Consider the following 11,684-nt stretch of genomic DNA (forward strand, 5'->3'; position numbering starts at 1 on the left):
CAGAGATCAAATTGCCAACATCAGTTGGATCATAGAGAAAGCAAGGAAATTCCAGAAAAAAAATCTACTTCTGCTTCATTGACTACACTAAAGTCTTTGACTGTGTGGATCACAACAAACTGTGGAAAACATTAACTTAAAAAAAAAAACTGATTTAGCTCTCTTATATCAAACAAATAGTTTTTAAGACAAGAAATATTAGTAGGACTAGAGATATATTTTATATGATAAAATGATTTGATTTTATACTTTAATGTACTGAGAAATTATAAGAGTCCTACAAATGTATGCAACTAATAATGTAGTTTCAAAATATAAAAAACAAAACCTGAGTCAACAGGATAAATTGGTAAATTCATAATCACTAGTAATCATTAAATCATAATGTTCTTAACATACCATTCTCAGTATGTGACAGAGCTGTTAGTGAAAAAAAATTGTAAATTTTATCCAGACCCAAAACCATGCAACAATATACAAAAAAGGGTATGGAACTTGTTGCCTAGAGAGAATTTAGTTTTTTATACAAATTTCTTGAAATGTTCTAGGAAGTATGTATTAATTTTCTCTAATGGTCTGAATATGATTTTCCATTCTTTCTATTTAACTCTCCCAGAATTTCAACATTTATAATATGAATAATACTGGAAACAAACACTAATTCACTAAATTTTCTTCCCTATGATTACTCACATCTTCCTGATGTTTGTTTGCATCAAGTCTTTGTCCAATTTGGCAATATGCCAACTGAGTCAGGACCATGTCTAATTCTATAATTGGAGGGCTGTGCACACCATTGTTGCTGCCTAACAAATGTTGTGATACAATCAGAGTAATAGGATGGGTAGCGTTTCCACATCTGTTAAACAGATACAAGAGAATTTTGTGGGTGTGCCCTTGATACATTTTAGCTTTAATCTACTATTGGGTAATCACCTACTAAACTGAACATATAAATAAACCATTTTTTTCCTAATCCATAAATATGATAGGAAGCTGAATTTGCAAAGAACAATAATGTTTCCAAAAAAATGAAAAATGGTTGTGATGTAGAAATTATGCAAGGAGGAAGTTCTGAATAGTTATGGAAACCAAACCTTCTTTTCCCAAAACAAAGATGATGTTATTTCCATTATTACAAGAATTTCTTTCTTTGTCTTCTTAACTATTGTGTCCTTCATGCCTTGAATATTGCCTGAAATATAATAAGGGTCTGTTGTGGGTTCAGTTGTATCCCTGAAAATGTATGTTGAGATCTTAAAACTGTTACTTGTGAATATAACTTTAGGAATGAGGTATTTGCATGTACAATTAAATTGAGATGAGGTGTTTTTTTTTAATAAGCTCTAATCCAACAAAATAAGAAAACACATAGACATATGAGGAAAGCACCATGTTATAATAAGACAGAAATTAGAGTGATGCAGCTTCAAGCTAAGGAATATCAAGGATTGATGGCTACCATTGGAAGTTCATGCATGTGCTCAGTTGCTAAGTCATGTTCAACTTTCTGCAGCCCCATGGACTGTAGCCTGCTTGGCTCCTCTGCCTATGGGATTGCCCAGGCAAGAATACTGGAGTGGGTTGCAATTTCATTCAGGTTTTTCCTAACCCAAGGATCGACAGATTCTTTACCAGTGAGCCACCTGGAAGCCCTACCTTTGGAAGGTTCAGTTCAGTTCAGTTCAGTCGCTTAGTCGTGTCTGACTCTTTGCAACCCCATGAATCGCAGGACACCAGGCCTCCCTGTCCATCACCAACTCCCGGAGTTCACTCAGATTCATGTCCATCGAGTACGTGATGCCATCCAGCCATCTCATCCTCGGTCGTCCCCTTCTCCTCCTGCCCCCAATCCCTCCCAGCATCAGAGTCTTTTCCAAAGAGTCAACTTTTCGCATGAGGTGGCCAAAGTACTGGAGTTGCAGCTTTAGCATCATTCCTTCCAAAGAAATCCCAGGGCTGATCTCCTTCAGAATGGACTGGTTGGATCTCCTTGCAGTCCAAGGGACTCTCAAGAGTCTTCTCCAACACCACAGTTCAAAAGCATCAATTCTTCGGCACTCAGCTTTCTTCACAGTCCAGCTCTCACATTCCTACGTGACTACTGGAAAAACCATAGCCTTGACTAGATGGACTTTGTTGGCAAAGTAATGTCTCTGCTTTTGAATACCTTTGAAAGGTAGGAATAGACAAAAAAGAATTCTATCCAGAGTGTCAGAGAAAACTTGATACTATTGAAAACTTTCGGACTTCTAGCCTCCAGAACTGTGAGAGAACAGATTTCTGTTTTTGTAAGTCTTCCAGTGTGTTGTTTTTTAGTATAACAGTCCTAGGAAACTAATTGGAAAAGGGAATGGCAACCCACTCCACTATTCCTGCCTGAGAAATCCCATGGACAAAGAAGCCTGGCGGGCTACAGCCCATGGGATCACAAAGAGCTGGACATGACTTAGTGACTGAAAAAGGAAACTAATGCATGTAAGTGTTCTCAATCACTCAGTCCTGTCCAATTTGTTTGTGACCCCATGGACTGTAGCCCATCAGGCTCCTCTGTCTATGGGATTTCCAGGGTAAGAATACTGGATGTGTTGCCATTTCCTTCTCCATAGAAACTAATACCACACTTAGTAAACACCTTTAATAAAACATAGATAAATTGTATTTTCATATTAAAAATGTATCGTCATATTCTGATCAATAATTACAAGAGAAATTTACTTTGGAGGAAATAAAAGGATCTCTGAAAAGAATCCTATCTCATTTTCACCTGTATTTTGGAGAATTTTCTCATTTTCCTGTTTTGTTTCCATAACTAATCTCAAGTTATTTGTGTATAGCTTCATAGATGAATTAGCTTAATGGATGCATACTTTGTGGGAGAAACGTAAAAAGCTGAAAACACAATAAAATAGTTCTGAGCCATTTTGTGTATCAAGTTAAAGACAGTATCACAAAACTTCCTTAAGGTCTACTGGTTGCCAGGCACTATGAGTGGGTGCTTCACACAATGGCATCTTGTTAAATTTTCACAGTTTTTGAGGTTCAGGGACTATAAAGCCTTTTCTCAAACACTGAAATAAGAGGAGTGTCTAGATTCAAAATCGGGTTTTCTCAGCTCTAATTCAGCCCATTTATTTTATTTCAAAACACAATCTATTTGATTGGCTAATTAATTCAAACATACATTAATATTTCATTAAATAAATATTGATCATACCTTAGGTCTTCGCCAGTGGCTCAGTTCTAAAGAATCTGCCTGCAATGCAAGAGTCAAAGGGGATGTGGGTTTATACCTTAACACAAATTCTTGTCTTTAAATGAAAAAATTGTAAACACTTATAAAAAGTCTCCTCAAATCCTTTTTGAAAACAGATTTTTGAACAGTTTATTAAATTTTTAAATAATTTTTTAATGAACATCTTCCCATTGCTCCCATTCCCCAACTCCTGGTAACCATCATTCTACTCTCTGTTTCTATGAGCTCATCTTTTCTAGATTCCACATGCAAGAAATTTGTTTTTCACTGACTTATAAAGCCCACAGGGTCCATGCAAGTGGTAGGATTTCCTTCTTTCTCATGAGTGAATAATACCCCATTGTGTATATTTGTATCTGTATCACATTTTCTTTATCCATTCACCTCTCAATGGGCACTTAGGTTGTTTCCATATCTTAGATATTATGAATAATGCTGCAATGAACATGGGAGTATAGATACCTCTCTGATATCTTGTTTTCATTTTTTTTCTTTTTTTGGATATTATCTAGAAATAGGATTGCTGTATCATGTGGTAATTTTATTTTTAACTTTTTTAGGAAATGACCTGGTTTTCCAATTGGCTACACCAATTTGCATTCCTATCAACAGTGCAGCAGGGGTCCTTTTCTCCACATTGTCACCAATACTTGTTCCCTCTTTTAGATGCTAGCCTTTCTAACAGTTATAAGGGAGTTTCCAACAGTTAATGTGTTTTGATTTGCATTCCCTGGTGATAAATGATGTGGGGCATCTTTTCAAGTACCTGTTGGCTACTTATGTGTCTGCCTTGGAAAATTGTCTAATCAGTTCCTCAATTTAAAATTATTGTTTGTTTTTGATATTGAATTATATAAGTTCTCTCTGTATTTTGGATATTAACCACTTATCAGATTCATAACTTGAAAATGTTTTCTCCATTCTAGTTTGCCTTTTCATCTTGTTGACTTTTCTTTTGCTGTGCAGATGAATTTCAGTTTGATGTTGTTCCACTTACTTAATTTTGCTTTTATTTTTTTATGATTTTGGTGTCATAGCCAAAAAAATAATTGTCAAGGCCAACGTAAGGGAGATTTTACCCCTGCTTTTCCCAGGAGTTTTCCTGTTTCAGGTCTTAATTTTTCAATTCATTTTGTGTCCTTTCTTTGGCCACATTGAATGTGGCAACCACTGGATCACCAGGGAAGTCCCATTTTGTGTTCATTTTTGTGAGTGGTGTAAGATAAGGGGTCCAGTTTTGTTCTTCTGCATGAGCTTATCTGGGTTTTCCATTTATTGAAGAAATAATCTTGTCCCAATGTTATATTCTTGCCACTATTGTCACCATTGTGTGTGGTTGCTCAATCATGTCTGGCTCTTTGTGACCCCATGGAATGTAGCCCACCAGGGTCCATGAAATTTTCCAGGCAAGTATACTGGAGTGGGTTTCACTTTCCTACTCCAGGGCATCTTCCCAACCAAGGATCAAACGTGAGTCTCTTGCTTCTCCCACATATCCTGCATAGGCAGGTGGGTTATTTACCACTGCACTACCTGGGAAGCCCTCCATTATTTGACCATATATAAAAGGGCTTATTTCTAGGTTCTCAAATTTGTCATGTTTACTGGAGGTCGTATGCCTTTATTTCACTTTTCTTTGTGAATATACTGTAGGTTATAACTTTGTGGTTACCATGGGGCTTACATAAAACATCTTACAGATATGTCTCTATTATGCTAATAACTTTAACTGCCTACAAAATTTTACCCTTTCATAACCTCTTTTATAGTTTTGATATCACAATTTACATCTGTGTATTGTGTATCTATTAACAAATTATTGTATTTATTTTTCATACTTTTGCCATTTACCTGTTTATTAAAGTGCCATATTAATACTGCCATATAACAGTGCCACATAATACTGCCATATTACACTAAGAGAGCATTCTGAATTTGATTATATACTTATATTTACCAGCGTGTTGTGTATTTTGATACATTTTTGTGGTGCTAATTAGCATCCTTTTGTTGTTGTTGTTGTTGTTGTTCAGTTGCTAAGTCAAGTCTTGTCCAACTCTTTGTAACCCCATGAACTGTAGCACACCAGGCTTCCCTTTCCTTTACTATCTCCTGGAGTTTGCTCAAATTCATGTCCGTTGAGTGATGCCATTGAACTCTCTCATCTTCTGTCACCCATTTCTCTTGCCCTCAATCTTTCCCAGCATTAGGGTCTTTTCCAGTGAGTTGGCTCTTCACACCAGGTAGCCAAAGTATTGGAGCTTCAGCTACAGCACTAGGGTTGATTTTCTTTCTTTAGAATTGACTGTTTGGATTTCCTTGCTGTCCAAGGAACCCTCAAGAGTCTTCTCCAGCACCACAATTCAAAAACATTAATTCTTCGGTGCTCAGGCTTCTTTATGGTTCAATTCTCATATCTGTACATGACTACTGGAAAAACCGTAGCTTTGAGTAGACAGACCTTTGTTGGCAAAGAGATGTCTCCACTTTTTAATATACTGTCTAGGTTTGTCATAACTTTTCTTCCAAGGAGCAAGCATCTTTTAATTTTGAGGCTGCAGCCACCATCCGTAGTGATTTTGGAGCCCAAGAAAATGCTTGAAGAACTTCTTTCAGCACTTCTTGTAAGATAAATCTAGGGGTGATGAACGCAACAGGATTTTTTTTTAAAGACAAGTCCTTATCTTGCCTTCATTGTTGAAGGACATCTTTGCAGGGTTAACTATTCTTGGCTGACAGTTTCTTTCAGCACTTTGAATTTATCCCACTCTTTTCTGTCCTGCAAGGTCTCTGCTAAGAAATCTTCTGATAGCCTTAAGGGGTGTTCCTTTGTATGAGATTGAATTTTTTTTCTCTCTTGTTTCAAAACTTTGAAACTTTTGAAAAATTTTTTTTCTCTAAGTAGTTTTATTATAATGTGTTTTGGAGAAACTTGGGAAATGGGAAATGAAATTTGGGATGACCTCTTAGTCTTGAAGTTGGATGGAGACTGAGGTCTCCAGTGCTGCAATTTTGGTGACATCACTCTGATGACTTCAAATAAATCTTCAGGGAAAAATAGTTTTTGAGGCAATGTTTTGGTTTAAAGTTGAAACAGATGTGGCTCCAAGCTTCATCAAGAAATTGGTAGAAACTATAACGGCAACCCACTCCCGTATTCTTGCCTGGAGAATCCCATGGACAGAGGAGCCTGGTGGGCTACAGTCCACGGGTTGCAAAGAGTCGGGCACAACTGAATGACTTCACTTTCACTTTCACATAAGCTAAATAGGACTCCTTGGTGGTTCAGATGGTAAAGAATCTGCCTACAATGAGGGAGACCCAGGTTTGATCCCTGGGTCGGGAAGATCCTCTGAAGAAGGAAATGGCAACCCACTCCAGTACTCTTGCCTGGATGGCAGAGAGTGGTAGGCTATAGTCCATGGGGTCACAAAGAGTCAGACATGACAGAGCTACTTCACTTCATAAGCTAAATGGACAAATAGCTGTAATGTAATGTAGACATTGGGGCTTCCTGGATGGCTCAGTGGTAAAGAATCTGCCTTTCAAGCGGGAGCTGTGGGTTTGGTCCCTGGGTCAGGAAGATCTCCAGAAGAAGGGAATGCCTACCCAATCCAGTATTGTTGCCTGGGAAATCCCATGGACTGAGGAGCCTAGCAGGCTACAGTCCATGGCATCACAAAGAGTCAGACATGACTGAGCAACTAAAGAACAACAATGTAAACATTGCAGTGGTACTAATAAATTGTTGTGGAAATCCTGGAGGCAATAATAATTTGTCTGTAGTGACAACTTAATCCATTCTAGGCACTGAGTAATCACTGAGTAGTCACTGCCAGTTTATATGTCAGGGACTAACATTGTTCCCATTGCACAGATGAGGCAACTGCCTCTTAGAGAAGCCATTTGTCCAAGGTAACATTTCTAAGAAAGGTAGAGCTTGGATTTAAACCCAAACCGGTCTGATTCTAGAATCATGCTTTTAACCACATCTTTACTGTCCTTTTTGTGAGACATCTTCTCTGATTTGCCTGGTTTTATGATATGATGTCACATACACTGATATTTAATAGATGTGTGTAAGTTGAAACTTGTAGTCTCATAGGTAATACTTACATTTTCCGTATTTTCATTCTTATTCTAAGTGTGTAGTGGGTGCAATGAATCTTCTTGCATAATTTAGAATGATTCCTTTCTCCCAATAGATCTCAATATATTTGGAAAGCTGTGCTATTCCATTTCAAATGCAATAAATATGGAATTTCCCCATAAGTTTATTCTTATGTTGTTAGTGTCTCCAACATTAATTCAGTCCCCAAATCCCTTATTGATCAAATATTCTTGGGCTCATATTTTCTATAGTTTTCTTGAGCATCCAAAAAATGCAACTGGTACCAGGTAAAGCAGGTCTGTACAGACAGCACTGGTGAGAGCATCCTGTTAGTGGTAACTTGAAAGTTTCCTAGCATCTCCCTCTCCAATACTATATTCCTAGCTCAAATTTTCTACATTATCCCCAAATTCACCACTGAACCCATTATTACAAATCCATGTGCCTATGACTTGAGTCAGTACCTGGTGTAATGGATACTGAAGAGCAGGTATTACAAGAAGTCATCACGGGTCTTCATCCCCATTTTGCTGAGGTAGATACAAAACAGGGCCAGAAGGAGGAGATGGCTTTGTAGGGCCCCTCCTACTTTTCAGTTTTAATTTATCATCATTTTGATCATGAGTGACTAGACAGACTGAGACTTAATTCCCTCACACTGTCGTTCTAGAATGAAAAAAAAAAAAACGGATAAAGCGATAAGACATTTAGTTTAGAAAAAACTGAATGGGCAAAAGTTTTGAGGTGGGAGAACTTAGAAAAGACAACAGAAGACTTTTCCTTTCTGTTTTCTTGGAGTACAGAGGTTCCATGAAATAAAATATTTGCAAATTTATTCAGGACATTTTAGAAAGAATTATACAGCAAATACCAGGTGGTTATTCTCTTATTTATACATTTTTATAAAGCTGAATATCATCCACTTGTGTTTAAGTAAAAACTACCTAGAACAATGCCTTATATACAAAAGAAGCTTAAGAAATATTTATGAGAAAATAAGCAAATAATGAGAAAAGGGAATTAATGATTAATATGGGATGTTTTTCAATCACCATTATACATCAGTTTATAAAATACACATCTCTTGTGGGATTTCTCATTGTGATCTGTTTTGTGTTTCATATAAAACAAAAGTCACTGAGGCCACATTACATTTCTAAAGTATTTCAAATGTTATCATAAGAAAACAAACAATTTTAAATAGTTCAAAATTTTAAAGAAAAAAATCATTTCCTTTATAAAATAAACAAATCTGTTAAAACTGAGTACAACCAGAAGGCTTTCAGGCTTATCCTAACCTCTTATTATATCAAAAGATTGAAAATTGTCAGATGTCTTATTATGTAAAACTAATCCATGCTGTATGAATAAAAGCTAAAACATATGGGGGAAAGTATTGCATTCCTAGTACCAGAGATCATGCATGAAAGCAAATGAGCATTAATCAGGGATTAATTTGCAATGGAATGCTATAAAACTTAGTAAATGTCTCCAAAACACATGAGTAAATCTTAATTATTTTTTCCTAACCAAAACTTAATTTACATTTGAACTGGTGAAATTGGGCTTATCTACCATGTCACTCATTTTGAGAAAGGTACAGAGATATTTTCAGTATGTAATTATGAGTCTTAGAATATCTGACAATGCCATAAAATGTAAAACATATATTTAAAAAAGAAAAAAATAGCTATTTTCAGGGCTTGAGGTGGTTATTTTTGAAACCACCCATTGCTGAAGACGGATGTGGGATTTATAATACTGAGTCTTTAAATCCCTTAATATTTCTCAACTTCCCAAAGATTCTTTAAAAATTTAAATAGAGATCATTAAAATTCTCTAGAAAGCTACTATTACATTTTTGTAGGCATTTCTGTGGTACTAAAAATACGTTTTTAGAAACAATTAATACTAACATACAGATATTTAAAACTTCCCAATTCCTAATATAACTAAGCTAAAAAAGTCATTTTCTTACTGACCCAATAATTTAGACTTAATCCCCTTCAGAGGAAATAGGTTTTAAATGTAGATATATGAGAGAATAATGTTGCTTTTTAAAAAACTCTTGGAGTCTTTTGTTGGCTGGAGATATTTCTAAGCAGAACAAATCACTAGATTTTTTTGGAACAATTTTACCATTAAATTATAGAAAGAAACAGAAAGATGCCTAAAGAGTTTCAGGAAACATGACCCTTATGGAACAAAGGTCGAGTTGGGCTCAGCAGTTAGAGCCTTTGGGGCAACACATGGCATGATGTGATTACTGATATGGGAACTATAGCAAAGAGATTAGTGTAAGAGCGAATAGAAGAAGGCAAGTCCACATGGATAGGGAGGATATAGTACGTAGAGGAACCTCCAACACTAGAAGACTACAGTCTCTGCTACCCTAATTGCTTTCAGAGATCTCATCTTGGGTCTTCCTAGGTGATATTAGTGGGAAAGCACCCGACTGCCAATTCAGGAAACTCGGGTTCTATCCCTGGGTCAGAAAGATCCCCTAGAGGAGGGCATGGCAACCTACCCCAGTATTCTGGCCTGGAGAATTCCATGAACAGAGGAGCCTGGTGGGCTATGGTCTATAGGGTAGCAAAGAGCCGGACAGGACTGAAGCGACTTAGCTTGCACACAAAATGTCATCTTATTTCCTTATGCTTGTAGTCAATGAAGAGACACTATCATCTGTAGTTGTAATTCATGCAAGTTTCCTTTATACCACCTATAGGAGAAATTATTATTAATCAATAAACTTTCTTTAATACTTATTAACATTTTAAGACATCTTGTTTACTTGAAGGAACCTGAGATTCCATTTGAGGACTAAAGTAATAGTAGAAATCTGAGATTTGGACTGTCTTATTCAGAGTCTCATTAACTAGCCCAGCACCATAGCCACAGTTTCAGGTGTATCTGACATTTTCCCCTTCAGCAAAATCTCTAGCCTAATCTCTAGACCACATAATCTAGAGATTTTACCCAATAGACTGTGTGAACTCCCTCATATCAAAGCCTGATGCCATGCTAATTTTTTTAAAATAAGAGAAAACAACTATAAATCATGTTGTTCTTTGTAAATCTAATTCAAGATTCCCTTGTATGGAGAGAAAATAGGGATGTTTATGTTTAATGGAGGTTATAATAGTAACTGTCAGATGTAGACTCACAAAAACTATTGGATAGATTCTATGTGGGAAATAAAGTACTAGCATTTTGCTTTAAGAATTTGCAAAAGAAAATAGACTACTACAATACAAAACCAGAAACAAAGAAACTCCAGCAGAAATAATTAAATGACTGTGGGTAATAGTGTGAAATATTCTTATTTTTCTATCTAAATTGTATTTGTTCATATGAACTATTGAGATAAATACATCTATCCATGTGTCTGCAAAGAAACATAAATAGGTCAGCATGATTTGGAGGCTTTTCAAAGCAGAACATGCAAAATAATTCTTTTTTTTTATCTCCTATATCTCAAAGTTCTTACCAGACTTAAAGAGAATTGAACTTGAGTAATAGCTCTATTAGAGCTCTTTTCCAGGAGCCAGTTCCTGTGGTCTCTCTGGGTCCAGCTGCTGATGACTCACAGAGGAAGTGGTAGAGATTAGAGTGTACCGGGGAAAAATCAGAACAGCACAAAAATAAAGCAAATCAACCAACCATTACCTTTTGTGCCAAACAGAACAATGGCTTAACTACTGTGGTTCAGAATGATCCGTCTTATTCCACTCATTTATGCTATTCCTGTTGGAAGGACCACCAGGAAACCTGTGAACCACTATGGAACACACACCGGAATCCATGGCACATCTCAATTAATATTCCCTCCTGACTCAACTAGAACAATGAAGAGCATCAAGCAGTTTAATCTCCGGCAATAATTCCTTTTGTCAGGTTGAGAGGTTTTTCCCCTTGAATTAGGTTTTAAGATCGGATTTTCAAAATTAGTTAGTTATTCGATGTATTGTAAAATAGAAAATCCACATTTTATAAACACATGCATATGTCTAGGTAGGACATAATGCAGTCTGTGTTTTTAGTTGGGGCATTGCTGCTGTGGGTAATTTTTACTTGCTCTGAAATAAAATCAGTCTTGTACTAAACTCACAGTTGTTAAAATTCTTCTTTCAATTTTCCTTATAGTGTCAGAAATGTAAATGGGCCCTTTAAATCACCCAGTAGAATTAAATTTGATTAGGAAGATTTTTAAAGACTGCCTTGCAGACTGTTAGCTGAGTTGCTGACGCACTGAAACATTTCATGAATTAAAAACATGGCATGTCCTCAAGTGTTTATGAACATATGTAACATATA

The sequence above is a fragment of the Ovis canadensis genome, chromosome 1 (assembly GCF_042477335.2).
Source record: "Ovis canadensis isolate MfBH-ARS-UI-01 breed Bighorn chromosome 1, ARS-UI_OviCan_v2, whole genome shotgun sequence".
Taxonomy (NCBI): Eukaryota; Metazoa; Chordata; class Mammalia; order Artiodactyla; family Bovidae; genus Ovis; species Ovis canadensis.